The 17,198-nt window shown below is 49.3% G+C and overlaps 1 protein-coding gene across 3 annotated transcripts in view; it reads left to right on the top strand.

The window, feature by feature from the left end:
* ASTN2 (astrotactin 2) overlaps positions 1–17,198 on the top strand; it is a 542,812-nt gene that overhangs the window by 342,053 nt on the left and 183,561 nt on the right. The gene's annotated exons all lie outside the window — the stretch shown is intronic.

Raw genomic sequence — 17,198 nt, 5'->3', positions numbered from 1 at the left:
CCCCCAGTGTCCCCCAGGTGTGTGCATTTTGGGGGGGGCGTCCCGACTCCCCCCCGGTTTGCATTTCCAGGGTTGCATTTTGGGGGGCTTGCTCACAGGACCCCCCAGTTTTATTTTTTTTTACTTTGGTAGCTTCCCCCTGCCCCTTTCCAGGTTTTGTTTGGGAGGAAGCCCTGCTCCCCCTCCCCCACGGTTTGCATTTGGGGGGCATGCCCCATTGTTTCCCTCTGGTTGCACGTGGGGAGGATTCTCTGTTGTCCCCTCCCCCCAGTTTGCGGGACCCCGACTCCAATTGCAGGACACCCACCGCTGAGCTGGGTCTGTTCCCAAGGCTAGACAGGGCCTAAGAAAAAATTACTCAGGTAGACGAGCTAGAAAAACATAAGCATGATGGATGCATCAGACTTGGGGTTCTCAAGCTTTTCCATAGCCTCTCTTCTAAGAAGTAGTTCCCACTATCTCATGGGCACCTCGCTTCTCTTTCCCCTCCTGCAAGTGGCTTCACTTCCTCTTCGCCCTCCTAACATCCCCATGGTGACTACAGCAACTGCTTGTTTTTGGAAAGGGTTCAATGGGAGTTAAGTTTCTTTTACCACAATTTGGCGGCACATGGGTTCTAAGGGCATGTCTACAATGCAAAACCAGAGGTGTGTTCTTAACCTGGGTTCAAATAGGGAAGACATTACAACTCTGCTTTTAACTTGAGTTAAAGCCTGGGACTGTACTCAAGCTGCTAACCCTGAGTTAAAAGCCAGGTTGTCTTGTCTTCGCTGCTATATATACACCTGAGTTAGCTAACTGGAGTTAAGAATAAACTTTTGTTTGCAGTGTAGACATACCCTAATAAGAGAGGAGCCAGAACCATGTGACCAGGCAGCGCTCTGTGTCCCGTTAGCAAATGCTCCACAGACCACCAATGCTTCACTGGTCGCTGTTTGAGAACCACTGTATTAGGACAGTTCTGCATTAGAAAAGTAGGTTGGTTTAACTATGTTGGTCAGGGATGTGAAAAATTCACACCCTTAAGTGGTATAGTTAAGCTCATCTAAGTCCCTGTGTAGACAGCGCTAGGTTGACGAACGAATTCTTCTGTTGACCTACTGCCTCTCAGGGAGGTGGATAACCTGTGTATGTAGTGTCTATAATGAAGCACTCATTTGTGCCACTGTAGCATGTTAAGTATAGACAAGACCTTAGACAGGACAAAGCCCTGGGGAACACACTAAGTCACAATCCTGGCCTGGCCTGCGCAAGGTGGTCCGGATGATTTAATAGGCGTTTTCCATTTCTTATGTCTGTGACAGCCTACAGATAAGTGGAATTGTGCTGTGTGAACAGGACAGGTGTGTGGCTGCCTTTAGGAGCATTACATAAGGCCCTTTATAAAGTCCAGCTGCATCCCAGCTTCAGGTCTGACGCAAGACAGTGCAATAAAGACAGGGTAGAACAGTGGTAGGCAACCTACGGCCCGTCAGGGTAATCCACTGGTGACCCACGAGACAGTGTTTACACTGATCGTCCGCAGGCATGGCCACCCGCAGCTCCCAGTGGCCGCGGTTCACCGGTTGCCCACCGCTGGGGTAGAGGCTGCTTATTACGGTTCTTTAAAATGACTTTTAAAGGCTTTTAAAAATAGCCCTCTTAACTTTCTATATCTTATTAATAAGGCATTTGACAGTCCCACGTCACATAAGCAAACTAGGGAAATGTGGCCTAGAATAGATGAAATTACTGTAAGACGGGTGCACAACTAGTTGAAAGACATACTCAAAGAGTAATTGTCAATGATTCACTGTCAAACTGGGCAGGCAGATCTTTGTGGGGTCCCACAGAAATCAGTCCTGTGCCCAATATTATTCAATATTTTCATTAATGACTTGGGTAATGGAGTGGAGAATGTGCCTGTAAAATTTGTAGACGACATCAAGCTGGGAAGGATTGCAAACAGTATGGAAGACAAGATTAGAATTCAAAATGACCTTGACCAATTGGAGAATTGGCCTGAAATCAACAAGATGAAATTCAGTAAAGACAAGTGCAAAATACTTCACGTAGGAAGGAAAAATCAAATGCACAGCCGCAAAATGGGGAATAACTGTCTAGTTGGCAGTCACCAACTTCTATTGGTGAGAGAGACAAGTTGGTAGTACTGCTGAAAAGGATCTGGGTAATGTGTAGCTGAAAAAAAGGATAATATCATTCTGGAATGTCGGTAACAGGAGTCGTATGTAAGAAATGGGAGGTAATTGTTCTGGTCTACTGGGCACTGTTGAGGCCTCAGTTGGAATCGTGTGTCCAGTTCTTTAGGGAAGATGTAGACAAAGTGGAAAGAGTCCAGAGGAGAGCAACAAAAATGATAAAGGGTTTGAAAAACTTGAGGAAAAGTTAAAAACACTGAGCGTGTTTAATCTTGAGAAAAGAAGAGTGAAGGGGGACCTGATAATCTTCCAATATGTTAAGGGCTGTTATGAAGAAGACAGTGCTTAATACTCCTCCATGCTCCATATGCAGAAAGCCAGGGAGATTTAGGTTAGCTCTTAGGAAAAACTTTCTAACTATAAAGGTAGTTAGTTCTAGAATAGGCTTCCAAGGGAGAGTGTGTAATCCCCGTCATTGGAGGTTTTTAAAAAAACACAAACGTGGGTTAGGGTTAGGAGGTTGGACTTGATGACTTTGCGAGATTCCTTCCAGCCCTCCATTTCTATGATTTTATAATAAAAACCTTTTTAAACAACAGGCCCATCCCTTCCTGACCTACACTCTGCCGTCTCACCGTTTCCTGTCACGTTTTGCCACTGGCAGTCCAGGAGTCCCAGTTAGAAACACAAGCTGTGTTTTGTCTGGATATTGGCGGTGCCCTTAGAACCTAAGTTCCCTGTAAGCTGCGCAGCCGCGGAGCAGCCTTCTTAGCACCACGCAGGCGCTCAGGGGACCTGCCGTGGCCAGGGGAGGGTCACCCCGGCCCCAACCTAGCTCGGACCCCAACCTGCTGGGGCTGCCTGGTTCGGACCCAGCCGTGGCGCCCCTCCCTGGCTCGAACCCAGCCGTGGCCAGAGTGTTCCGGCCCCTCCCCAGGCCCAAACCCAGCCCTGGCCCGAACCTGCTGGGGGAGGGGTTCCTATCCCACGGCCCCAGTCCCGGACGTGCTGTGGTGGGGACAGGTGCCTCTCCCTCCCAGTCCAGGTGCTGCTGCAGGGGCACCCTCCTGCACCCCAAGCCCCTCATCCCTGGCCCCCACCCCAGAGCTCACACCCCCAGCTGGAGCCCTCACCCCCTGCACCCAAGCCTCTGTCCCAGCCCTGATCCCCCTCCCGCCCTCCGAACCCCTCGGCCGCACCGCCACCACATGATTTTTGTTCTGTCCATATTGGTGCACATCACAAAATTCATTCCGCACATGGGTGGGAAAAATTAGAGGGAACGCTAATCAGGATCCTTTTTGCACTGCCAGGGAAGGAAGAATTGCCACCTTGGAATCTGCTGCTGTCATCTCACTACTCAATACAAGGTGGAACACACTATAGTTAGCAGTGACACTCCTAGTTTCCCAGACCTGAAGAAAAGCTCAGTGCACGATTCAAAGCTTGTCTCTTTCACCAACAGAAGTTGATCCAATACAAGATATTACCTCATCTCCCCTTGTCTCTCTAATATCCTAGGACCAACACGGCTACAACAACACTGCACACAACAACAATTGGTTAATAGGACCTTGAGGTTGTAGGGACCTCACGCTGTTAGGAACAGGGAGACGGAGAGAACTGGCAGCCCAGGTCCAAGCTCACGTTGACTCACCTAGCAGAGGCTGGGGTAACTCATGGCTGGGAAGCTGCCTTTTCACGCTAGCGGTGATTCAGGCAACCAGGCAGGATCTGGTGAGGTGGCTCAGTAAACCACTGGCATCCTAGGGGAAATTAGCCGTGGGGAGGGAGAGGAGTGGGTGAGACATTGGACTCCCGGTGTGGAAAGGGTGGTCCTTGACCTGCACCCCATGAGAGAAACTCCAGCAATGTCAAATGGTTTGCTGGGCTACACAGGGGCCTCTGAGGACCTGTAACTGCTTGTGGAGGGGAGGGCAATGAGACAGGCCCAATCTTGCAGGAGTGCACGCAGGGCAGGTCTGCAATCCATCCCCTAATGAGCTAGGCGCGATAGCGTGCACAGACTGTAAGGTCACAGTGGGTGTCTCCCAGGTCTCCACAGAGCTAACACCTTGTAAAAGTCAGCTCAGCAATGATGCCTGCACTTTCCCCTTTTATAGGGTTTATTAGTGTGATTTAAAAGCCTCCCCCAGCTTTTTTCCCAGCCTGGATCCGCTGTTGGGCTGCTGTTATGGTTTTGTGAGATTTTCTTGCTAAATTTAGTCCTCGTGTCTGAGCCTGACGTTAACTCAGAACAGGCCCGGACAACCCGAGGGCTGTGGAATGACTCTGCCTCCCCAATGTTTTCCTTGTGATACCTTCAGGACCAGCCCAAGGAACATCGAAACAGGGTCCCTGCATAAGCCACTAAATTGTGAAAACCTTGAGTCGTGCTTCTGCCCAACCCATCTCAGTATTGGGGTCTCCCTGGCCCCAGTCCCAGCAAATGCTTAGTGCCAAGCCTGTTTACCACACGGTCAGAGGAGCAAGCACAACATTTCCCATGAGCCATTGTGGCAGCCTGCAGCCTGCCCCCTTGAGAAGTGTGGATTTTCTGTGGGAGCCCGCCCATGCAGTCCTACCACGCTCCTAGCAATGGGCGTGCTAGGGGGAGACTCCAGGGAAACAGGGTTCCTCTGGTAGATTCCTTTGCTAGGAAGTGTTCAGAAAAGGCTGTGGTGGACTAGAGGGGGTGGAGAGATTCCACCACTCCCTCTTTCCTCATGCCCGGCTCAGGAAAGGGGAATGTGAAGAATCTGAAGCAAATTCAAGATCTGCCTTAAGCCTAGACCATGCCAAGGGACTGACCGTATAACCCCCAGGATAGCCCAGATACTCCTCTCTGGTGGAGGGACCATTTCAGGAGGCATTTCTGCCAGACAGAACCATGGGGAGAGCAACCTAGATCCCAAGTTCCTCCATGATCTTCGGACCCGGCTCGTGCCTGTCAGCTCCTCAAATCAAGCTGCCCCTGAGCTGTCCCACGCTCCAGGGCTGGAAGCCAAGTGAAGGCGAGCAATAGAGGGTCTTTTCCACGTGGCTCTGCAGAGTTAGCTCGACACCCACAGCAGTTACATGCCTGAGCAAGAAGCCACACCCCCAATCATAGATGGTGCCGAGTGTTCTCTGCAAGGCATCGTCAAGTCCCATTGAGGTCAGTTGGAGTTGAGGGGGCTCAGCACCTTGCAGCATCCGGGCCTGGGTTTGTAGCAGAAAAGGGGGCTAGGAAGGAATTTCCTTGGCAGGGAGTAATTTGAGAGATACGGTCCAAGACTAGCAGGAGCTGAGCTGTCACAATCAGGCCCTCAGGGCTCCATGCTTAGTGCTGGCCGGGAGGAGTTCACTGTGCAGATTTCTGCCCCCCCCTCCCCCCCCGTAAGATGCATCTGTGATGTTGGGCACATAATGCCTCTGCTGCACCAGTCACCTTCCTACTGAGCACTGCAACTCTGGGAAAAGGAACTAAATGCAGCTCCCCACATGTACCTTCTGGGGCTCATAACACTGGGCAGCTTCACGCCCGCCTTGTTATCCCAGCCTACCTTGTATCCCACTTTCCTTCTGGCTACCGTCACCTGCAGCCCTCTTCTCCTGAGCAGGAAGGCCACAAGCACCTGCCAGAGCTGTAACAGACTCTGTGTCTGCACATGGTCCCTGGGCTGCATACGAATCTCTGAGACAGGCAGAAAAGGCTCCAACCCATTAGTCTCTCCCTCATGATCATCAGACAGAGAGTCTAGGTTCATTGCAAAGGGCTGTGTGTATTGGGGGGCAGGGAGCCAGTAATACCCCTTTGCGACGTTTCTCCCCACCAGTTCGGTCTGGGAAAGCAGCATCTTCTCAGTTGGCCCATCAGCATTTAGTATGGGGAGTTTTCTCCAGAAAGTCCCACACTCCGGGATCAGGGGCTCCACCCTAGGGGAAGGGGTTCTGGATTCCCTTGGTTTTGTTTTTCCCCTACCTCTCCAATAGGCTGCCTTTGTTTTTTACTGTGAATGTAGTGCCGGAGTGGCACCCTTTAACCCTAGGACAGCTACAGTACCTCTGTAAATTTCCACCTCCACATGATCTTCAAAGGAAACCTGCACAACACCTTCAAAAGGCCAGCCTGGGAGCTTAAATTCAACACTTTGCTAGACACTAAAGATCATGGACCGAATAGAGACCCTGGATTTATGGGTCATTACAACAATCTGTATCCCTGCTTCCCCCCGCCCGCAATCACTGGACAGATGTTACTGGGCAATTCCATCTTGAATGGTCCCTTTAAATGTGTTAATTACTTATGCTAAACAATCTGTTCCACCTTGTATTTAGCTGTGATGCTCTGTGTACCTTTGCTAGACCTGAAGAAGAGCTCTGTGTAAGCTTGATAATCTGTCTCTGTCACCAACAGAAGTTGGTCCAACAAAAGTTAGTACCTCACCCACCTTGTCTCTCTAATATCCTGGGAACAGCATGGCTACAACAACACCGCACACAATCTAGCTTTGGGGTTTTTTCCCCCCCAAGAGCCATTGCTCTGAAACACCACTAGAGGGTAGCAGTCACTCACAGAAAGCAGATTCTTTAGCCATGTGCCCCACCTGATACACTTGAGATGAGGCTGGTTGCACACATAGTGTCCCTCACATGAGCGTGCACACCCCATTCTCTCACACACACTCCTGGCCTCGTGCTTAGGCTGCTGCACACACATTTCCACAATACATGCTCACACACACACACATACACGGGACGGATACTGCCGTATAGCCCAACGGCCCCATCCCATGGGAGATTCTGCAGCGCCCAGCTCACACTGGCTGTGTGTATGCATGCTCCGTTCAATACAGTGCAGCCTGGCAATGCATTTCGTCCGATATAAGTACTGTGAGTTCTTGTTATTATTTAGCGAGATCTACCAGTGTGCTTGGCATTGGGCACTTATTGTACGGGTGTATACACAGCACTGAAGGTGCCCTGCTGAGGTCTTTGTGGATATTGCAATCAGGGTTTCATTGCAGACCTGAGTAATGTTTGCCCATAACTAATAGCAGACAGAGTTAAAGCTGTCAGACTACTTCATAGCTCTGTTGTTTACTGCTCTAACAATGTCTTGGTACAGGAGAAACTCCCCGGCAAATACTATGATTGATTTTCTTTCTAACTGCCTTTGGAGGAACTGGCAAACAAATGGGATATTATTGCACTAAGTAATAAACTGGCAACCCCAAGAAATTACAGCTGGTGCAGTGAATACACATCATCCATACATTCCCACTCCCCTGTCTCACAGTCGCAGAGTGTCTAAACCCTGGTCTACATTTAAAATTGAGATCAGCCTAGCTATGTCGCTCAGCTATTCCCATTAAGCCGTAGTTAAGCTGACTGAAGCCCCAGTGTAGAATTTTTCTGTTGATCTAGCCCTGACTGCTCTGGGAGGTGGATTATCTACACTGCTGGAAAAAACCCTTCTGCTGATGTAGGAAGCATCTTCACTCCGGCACTACAGCTGCAGCACTGTATCTGTGCCACCATTGTACCTCTAGTGTAGACATGCCCCTCCGCTGTGCTGCCAGCTGTCCTGCAATCAGTGGGACGTAGACTTGCCTGAACTTTCGGAGGAGATGTAAAACTGAGGTCCTGAATCCTCAAAGATCGAGGGGCTTTTCGCAAGGGTTAGATGTATTCCTCCAATTACCAGGGGAGATTCCAGCCTGGATAACTTCACATCTGCCTCCCTAAATGCCTCCTGCAGTTTCAGTGGGATACCATATTTTTCTTCCCATTCTGTTCTAAACTCTGCCACGTTCCACCCCTGAGGTTGCTGCATTTTTGTGGTGAGTGGAGTGATTCCTGGTTTTAGAACGATTTTGGATCCTTTAAAACAAAAGGCATGATATGAAATCTCAGGGCCATTATCAAGGTCATTGTCTACTCGGAGATCTCCAGATGAAGACAGCAACAGAGAGTCCTGTGGCACCTTTAAGACGAACAGATGTATTGGAGCATAAGACTAACACGGCTACCCCTCAGACGTGCGTCTGACGAAGTGGGTATTCACCCACGAAAGCTTATGCTCCAATACATCTGTTAGTCTTAAAGGTGCCACAGGACTCTCGGTTGCTTTTTACAGTTACCCCTCTGATACCAGATGAAGAGCACTGTTTAGGAACTAGGTATTATTATTATTTTAGTAGTAGCAATATTAATCTCCCTCTGGCATTCCAGCACTACGAAGCGCTGTCCATAGAATAGAAATCCTCCTGCAGTTTTAACTATCACATTACATGACAGCCAGTGACTCCAGAATGCTATTCTCATTTGCCTTTCAGCGAGGGGCTGCGTAAACGGCTTTAGGACCATGCACGCAAAAAGTTCTGTCCCAGAATGGCCGATGGGTTACCTCTTCCGACTCCTGGGTGCTGTGCCTTGCTTCCTTCAGAGAAATACCCTAATAACTCCCACAAGTTGCCATGATGCCTCTATCGTGTAGGGCTTCTAAACAGATATTGCTTGGTTTCACTGAGTCTCCACAGCACTAGCAAAAGCCCATCCTGACGAAAAGGCAGATGAGGAATCGCTCATCCATCACATTGGATACACTGTATTCAGCCGCCATTGTCATGTCCTGCATGTGCCCTGCCCAGCCCTTAAGGGTTTGGATCATCCCAAACGTGACCACCCTCAAAGACATTGTCCCACTGGTCCCAGGACACTTTGGGAGAGTAACACAGTGTGTGTGTGAGTATCTTGGGCGATGATATACGGTACCTTTAGAAGTACCTATGTAGACCTGCACCGTAAAGCTAACTTACTTTGGAGCTGCCCAACTTTCATTGAAGACAATGGGAGTGTTACTATTGGCGTCAGTGGAAGCTGGTGCTGGCGTTTCAGTGTTACACTGCAGAATCTGGTTTTGATCCTGTCTAAGCCACTGGGAAAACTCGCATTTATTTCACCAGCTACAGGGTTGGGCCATAAGTGTTTCGATTCAAGAAGCACCTGGTTACTTGGGCCCTTGCACTAATGGCATTTAGGAATATCACACAGAGACTGGTGACAAAAACCAGGCGGGGCCCCCAGCAGTAAGTCAGTCTTCTCCAAATCAGAATCAAGTTCACCCTGCAGAGATAGGGCCAGGCTGGGAGCCCTTTACTTGTTCTTGTGGCTCTCCTAGAGGATCTATCTCTGCATCTCTCCTCTATCTTCAGTCACCCCACTTTGGCTGTGGGGAAAGACTTTGGGGGGAGGGATAGCTCAGTGGTTTGAGCATTGGCCTGCTAAAGCCAGGGTTGTGAGTTCAATCCTTGAGGGGGCCATTTAGGGATCTGGGGCAAAAATCTGTCTGAGGATTGGTCCTGCTTTGAGCAGGGAGTTGGACTAGATGACCTCCTGAGGTCCCTTCTCACCCGGATATTCTATGACTCTATACTCACACAGGTAAGGAGTGAGTAGCCGCATTGACCCACAAGAGTAACTCCTGGCTGCAAACTTCTCATGTCACCTGTGCTTCATGTACATGGGACAAGCCTGTTTTCTAGCCCTATTGCAAAAAGACCAATAGAGGTTGGGTGGGTTGAGGAGTCCTGAGATTTCTGCATCAGGATTGAAAATGGTTCATCCCCTCAACACCAACAGATTTCAGCACCAGTGGGAGGAAGAACAAGGTGGGCCTGTTGACAAGCAGTGTCAGCAAGGGGTAATTTCCCTCATATAGAAGGGTTCCAGGGGCTCCAAGGGAAGAAAATATTGGAAGCCAAGACCTGGGTCTTCTTTCTCTCTTTAACCTCCTCCACTCTCAGGGGCATAGGGCATGCACCAGTTTCCACCATTTATTTCAGTCTTGTGCTGGTCTGTTCAGGCTTCTGAATATCATGAGGATGGATTTGGTTTCTGTCTCTGTTGTTCTGCATAATGTTTCTCAAGGCCATCCTCTTTTTTTTCTTCTTCTTCTTGTCCATAGTATCACTTGCTGTGAAAGTTGTGTTGGTGGTATTCTTCAAGGGTGTCCTAAATATGTCCATTGTTGTCTCCCTACCATAGTTGATGTTTTAGATTAGTTTGCTCTACTTAGAATTTCTGATGTTGCAAGCCTCTCTTTCCAGTGAACTCTGAAGATCTCCTGCAGACATTTATTTGGAATGAGTTCATCTTATAAATTTCTTTTGTAGATTTCCATGACTCTGCTCCATAAAGGAGGACAGACGTGATGCCAGTATGAAAAATTCATATTTCTGTCAGTGCCAATTATGCTACTTTTCCAAATCTTTTCAAGTTTATGGATGTTGTTTGCTTCTCTTTATGTTCGTTGCTTAACATCTAACATGGTGTCACCATGAATGCACATCTCACTCCCTAGATCTGTAAAATGATGTATTTCTTCTAGTGTTTCTTTTTCCAGTCTAATGGTTGCTTTTGGAACACTGATAGCCATATATTTTGTCTTCTCCTTGTTAAGGAACAAACCAACTTGTTTTGCTGTATCTGCCAAAAGCGAGATCTTTTCTTCCATTAAGTGATGTGTTGAACTAAGGACAATGTCCTCAGCAAAAAACACATAGATCCTTGATTGTTTTAATGATTTTTTTCTGGTATTCGGTAGCATGCCCTAATGTTCCAAAGTCTGTCTCTGTGTATGGTGTCAAAAGACTTTTGGAAATCTATCAAACTTATCACAGTGGCTGCTTGCCACTCCACACTTTGTTCTGTAATATGTCTGAGAACAACAGTATGGTGTGCACATGAACTTAATGGCCTAAAACCTGCTTGCTCCTCTCTAAGTCAAAGAAACAGCTTGTTTCTTGATGAGTACCTGGAAGATTTTGCATATGCCTTTTTTCCAGGCAAACAGAGTAACTTTTTTCCATTGTAATATCTCTTAAATTAATATCAAGTGCTAGTGATAGGTCTTCATAACATATTTCTAGTAATTCGCTTGATCTGAGTCACCGGCTTTAAATACATTTCCACTCTAAATAAGGCCAAAAGGTGATCGGTCTCCTCAGAAACCCTGCAGCCCTTAGGCATTGCACCCTGACCTTCTCAGGCAACTGAAACTCATCAGAGAGAGAGACCCAAGGAGCTCACTTCCCTCTTCTTACTTCCTCTTTGGACAAAATTAATGACAAGGTTCAGCTGTAAGGCCCGACTGTTTTAGAGGGATGGTATGGAGGGACCAACTCTAGGGAAGTCTATGTTGTTTATTCTCCATGGCTGGTTCAGTATTCTTGTTTGACTGCTAAGAAAAGGGGGAAATTGGTCGGATGATTTTTTTATGATGTGGCTTCTAGGAACTTATCTGAGATCCCACCGGCTCATTTCACAAAGGCTCCCCAGAACTGCCATCCACTGCTGATGACTTTGTCTTCTTGGGCTGGATGGGAACTGGAAATTTAGCACCCAACAGTTCTGTAGCCCTTTCTTAATCTGCCGGGCTGTCTAGTCTTCCAAGCCCTATTGCTTGCAGTTGTGCCCCATGCCTGTGCAATGCAATGAAACACCAACTCTTGATTGAATCACGTTGCACCATTGATCTAAGAAACAACCACCCCTGAGATCAAAGGGAGCCCAGTCTGAGAAATGATCCCACCCTCCAAAGTGTTTCGGGATTCAATTGTAATAAAGAAAGGGCACCAATAGCTCAGTTCCCACCTCTCCCCAAAGAATGCTTTGTTAACAATTCTAGCATGACTCACTTGAGCCCCTGAAGAATCTCCCATTACTGAGAGCCCAGGGTGAGCTTGCTGCATAATCAAAGCTCGCTGACCAGTGAGGGACCTCCCTGGTTTGCACAAGTATCACAGTCCCCTTGTCCTTTCAAGGAGCAGTTGCTCTAGCACCTTGGTTTTGCTTTTTTACATTGATGGGTGAGATCCTAGTACCGCCAGCAGGAACGCCTTGCTCTCTGCTCAACGAGAAGTCGTTCTGACCAAGGTCCATGGTGCCAGATCATTCAAAAAAATTGGGCAAGAAGAGGGTAGTTTCCATTGGTCACAGGTGAGGGGAAATGGACTGCACTTCCATTTGAACTATTTGCAGGGCTGGCGCAACCCATTAGGCGACCTAGGCAGTCACCTAGGGCGCTAACATTTGGGGGGCGGTGACCACGGCGGCCGGATCTTCGGAAGTCGCAGTCGGGGGCGGCATTTCAGGGACAGGACCTTCCGCAGCCTAGGGCAGCAAAAAAGCTGGCGGTGCTCCTGACTATTTGGCTGTTAAACAAGAAATAATCCATTTTCAAAAGGAGCTGAGGTCAACCTCTCGAGGTGCAAGTCAAAGTCCTGAGCTCCTTTGCCTATCGTCGAAACTGATGCAACCCCTCTCTATGCTGCCCCACCAGTGTGCTCTAATCCTGAACAAGCTAGGACCCCCTTCGAGGGCAAAAGGGGAGTTCATGGCCCATTGGCTCCTTGACTTCTTCAGGGATTGCCTTGGTCTGCATACAAAACACGGACAGGGCTTTCTTCTACCTCTTCACATTCTCTCTTTTGAGAGGGAAAGGGATAATCCCAGAAGGGTCCCACGCTGGGAAGGACCTGCCTACATACCTCTCGTCCCCAGTCTCCTTTGTACCACACCGCCTAAGCCTCTCTCCCACCCTCCCCCTCTGCTCCTGAGCTCCCTCTGTCCCACACTGGCACTTTCCATTGGCTGGGGCGATGAAGGTCAGCATGATGGATTCATTGCACGGGTTGTGTTCTATGGACTGATTTTCTTGCAAAGAGAGATTATATTTTAAAACCAATGGGAGGGCAATTATTGTTTTTGTCAAGCCAGCTGTCATTCTGCATGTGTGGAGAGGCTATGCCACCTTCCTTTCCAAGTACATAGGCATCTTGTGAGGCGGAGATCCACAAAGCCACCTGTATTCCAGGGCACGGGAATAAAGACAGTCACTTTTGACTATAAACTTTCTCGGCTACATCAATCAGTCAGTGGTGCCATTTAATGTGTGGCAATGCAGGGGGATTGCTGAATTCATAATTTAGGCCTTCCATGGGTTAACCTTCTCCTGGGGAGAGAGGGGAATTCTGTCTCTAATGTATATTTAGTCCTAGCCTATCTCAGACTGCTTCTCCAATAGACCTTGAATTTGACCTGGAAGGACCACGGATTAATGTTTGTTCAGTTCAGTCATTATTTTCTGTGTTATGGTAGCACCTAAGAGCCCAACCACCATTGTGCTAGGCCCTGTACAAACACCTATCAAGAGGGAGTCCCTGCCCCAAAGAGCTTACAGTTCAAATAGACAAAAGGCAGGAGAGGAAACAGGCACAGAGAGGGGAAATGGCAGAATCAGGAAATTAACACAAGATTTCTGATCCCTAGTCCAGTGCGCTATCCACTCGACCATGTTGCCTCTCAATGCTAGGCTATTTTCAAGCATACTTCCTGAGGGGTGCGTTGGAGAATGCAGTTGCTATGCGGGAGGGGGTGAGGGGTTGGGCTCTGGGAGGGAGTTTGGGTGCGGGAGGGGGTGAGGGGTTGGGCTCTGGGAGGGAGTTTGGGTGCGGGAGGGGGTGAGGGGTCAGGCTCTGGGAGGGAGTTTGGGTACGGGAGGGGGTGAGAGGGTCCAGCTCCAGGAGGGAGTTTGGGTGCGGGAGAGGGTGAGGGGTCAGGCTCTGGGAGGGAGTTTGGGTGCAGGAGGGGGTGAAGGGTCGGGGTCTGGGAGGGAGTTTGGGTGCAGGAGGGGGTGAAGGGTCCGGCTCTGGGAGGGAGTTTGGGTGCAGGAGGGGGTGAAGGGTCGGGCTCTGGGAGGGAGTTTGGGTGCGGGAGAGGGTGAGGGGTCCGGCTCTGGGAGGGAGTTTGGGTGCGGGAAGGGGTGAAGGGTCGGGCTCTGGGAGGGAGTTTGGGTGCAGGATGGGGTGAGGAGTCCAGCTCTGGGAGGGATATTGGGTGCGGGAGGGTGTGAAGGGTTGGGCTCTGGGAGCTGCAGAATCAGCGCTCGGGGTGGGGGCAGCGTGCGGAGACACCCCTGCCCCCCAGGAATGGTGCTGGCCGCTTCCGGGAGCAGCGCGGAGCCACGTCAGGTAGGGGAGCCTGCCTTAGCTCCTCTGCCGCGCCAGACTGTTAGCGCCCAAAATCTCCCGGCTTGGCTGAAGTTGCCACCGGAAGATAGAGCCTGCTTCCAGGAGACTCCCAGTGAAAGCGGGAGGGTTGGCAACCCGCCCTTGGCCTCTGCTGAGACTGGCCACCAGGAGGCCAAGAAGCACTCAGCATGGTGGCAGGAATTTGTGTGTTTGAGAGATTTGGGCATCGGTCTACTACCAGACAGTGCCCTGAGACCACTGTGGGCTTATCTCCCGACTGAGCACCTACAACATCCATTGACTGCGGCTCTTACCAGGCCTTAACTCAGGCCACCCGCAGCCTTTAGACGTTGAGGCTTTTGGCCAATACCCATCAAACCAGAGATGCCAGGAGGGAAGGCTCCAATCCCACTGTAAATGCCCTGTGTCAACTAGTTCCCCTTCTCTTCCGCTTCCATGCACCTCCCAGCCTCCTCACGTGCCCTCCGTCCCCCGCGCAGTCTGAAATCTGGAATGGAAGCGTCACAGACGAGAGGATTTTTTTTTATTATTTTTTTTTAATAAATCCACTCAGTAGGTAGAGTAAACAAACAAACAAACAAACAAAACCCCCTTTAACCAGGTCCAGTAACGAGAGGAGGCCTGCAGAAGGGCGCATCCGCTCGCAGCTCCCTCAGCCACTCCACTAAGCTTCGTGGCTTTCTCTGACAACATTGGAAGTAGCCTGGAGCCACCTTTCGAGAGCAGAATCTCTCCAGGAATGACTTCCCACTTCCATTCTCTATGTCTGTAGATACTGCTGTCTCCCCAGATATAGAAATGCCTCCTTCACAGCCTTGTTTTGTTTATCTCAGTAACGACCCCGCTTTATTCCCGCCGAAAGGTTGGTTAGTGGGAATGTGTTCACTCTTCTTGCGATGTCCTTGATCCCGCGTACAGCAGCGTTCTCTGACAGTCAGTCAAAGGACGTGAGGCTCTGTCTCTGGCCCGAAGAGCTTAGAGGATAATGAATGAATGCTGCGGTTATTTGTATTTCTAATTGGCAAGTGCCTTGCCAGATCAGCTGCGTGGCACTGTACACCGAGGACACTTAGGCAACCCTCTTTCTTCCTTAGCCTCGTCCTCAGTGCCACGGGGCTGCTGCCAAGGGCAGTCGCCTCCCCTCATGGTGCCTTTCCAGGGGGTTGCTGCACTCACTATATATTTGCTGTTACACATGCTCTTTATTTGGCTATGGAACAGAGATTTGTTTCAGCTGTATCAGCTTCCCGAAAGCAGACAGACTGTGCAGCTCCAGGCTCTCTCCCCTGGATCTCCCCACCTGGGAGCCTCTTGCAGCCCTAAAGCTGTGATCTTAAATTGCGTTTCAGACTTTTTAGGTGAGAGACCACTTCTGCTGTCAGAGACGAGGCCGCTCACTGGGAGAGCAAACGCCTGAAGCCTGTTCTCAATTTTTCACTCAGATCTTATTCATGCAAAGCTCTCATTGATCTTGGCAAGAGTTTGGCTGAAGCAGGACCTGAGGATTTATCTCCTTGGAATTAGGACGGCCAGGAAGTTGCACAGTGGTTGCAAACACTTGAATCTGTTTCGGGGGGGAGGGGAGGAAAGCCATGTGCTAATGTTGTAATATTCATTAATAACACGTTGTGCCTCCGTGTCTCCTTTCATCATCGTATCTCAAAACACTTTGCAATGAGGATTGAGCGTTGGACCCCCAGCTTGGGGTGGAGAATGTTATGAGCCTCACGACAGGAGCAGGATTTTCTGCTTAGAAGAAACCTTTTCCTCCAACCTACCTTCAAATGCTCCTTTGCCTTGTGTTGGGTAACCCGCTGTTTTGCTTTGGGCTTGGTTTGTTCCCTACCCAGCAAGCTCTTTCATTGATCTATATTTGGGACTGACCCAGCATCGTGACCTCACGTGACAACATGGCAATGCTGTATGGTGAGGTGAGGGGGTATCGAGATGTGTCAGCTTGGTTCTCGAGGAGAGAACTTCAGAGGTGGCAGATGTAAAGCTCCATGCTGCAGCCTGCTCCATGAGCAGCAAGAAGGTCATTCCAGGTCCCAGTCACCCTCACTACAGAGAAGCATATTTCTAACATTCAACATAATTCCCAGACCCTTTCTATTCAGTTTCGGAGCCCTACTCCTTACTATACCCTCCACAACAGATAGCCAGAGGGATCTAGACTGTTCTCAGTGGTACCAGATGGCAGAACAAGGAGTAATGGTCTCAAGTTGCAATGGCGGAGGTTTAGGTTGGATATTAGGAAAAACTTTTTCACTAGGAGGGTGGTGAAGCACTGGAATGGGTTACCTAGGGAGGTGGTGGAATCTCCTTTTTAGAGGTGTTTAAGGTCAGGCTTGACAAAGCCCTGGCTGGGATGATTTAGTTGGGAATTGGTCCTGCTTTGAGCAGGGGGTTGGACTAGATGACCTCCTGAGGTCCCTTCCAACCCTGATATTCTATGATTCTTTGATTCTATGATTCAGTAGCGGGGTCGGGACGGGATTTGAACCAGAGTTCCACCAACTTTGACATGGCCACTTTGGAGGTGGAACATTGTTTGGGACAGGGACTGTCACATACTATCTATTTGTATAGCACCCAGCATCAGGGAGTCCTAAGGTGATTGGTATCTAGGTACCACCCTAGTTTAAATAATAATAATAAATAATTAATACTCAATTATAATGATCACAGACTTGTCTCACACCAGACAATGGGGCTATCAGGCCAGACAGCTGGTTCATGTAACCTAGAATCTTGCCCAGTACTTGACGATTAAGAGTATATCGAGATGCTTGCCATCCCCAAGTGGTGCATTTCTGTGCATTGGGGAAGAACGGAAGGTTGGGGGGGCATCATTCCTTCCTGACCTCAGCTGCCTGAAGCTTCCTGTCTTTGATCCTCACAGAGCAAACACCTCCCATGGTTTGCACCCAGAAACCCACAGCAAAACCCCAGTGAAAGTGGTTTTGCATGTCCGAGACATGAAATCCCACACAGCCACCGTCTCCCTGCAAAGTAGGTGCAA

This window comes from Trachemys scripta, chromosome 17 (genome assembly GCF_013100865.1).
Source record: "Trachemys scripta elegans isolate TJP31775 chromosome 17, CAS_Tse_1.0, whole genome shotgun sequence".
Lineage (NCBI taxonomy): Eukaryota > Metazoa > Chordata > Testudines > Emydidae > Trachemys > Trachemys scripta.
Note: the sequence above shows the minus strand (reverse complement) of the source record. Positions and strands in the feature narration are given on the sequence as shown.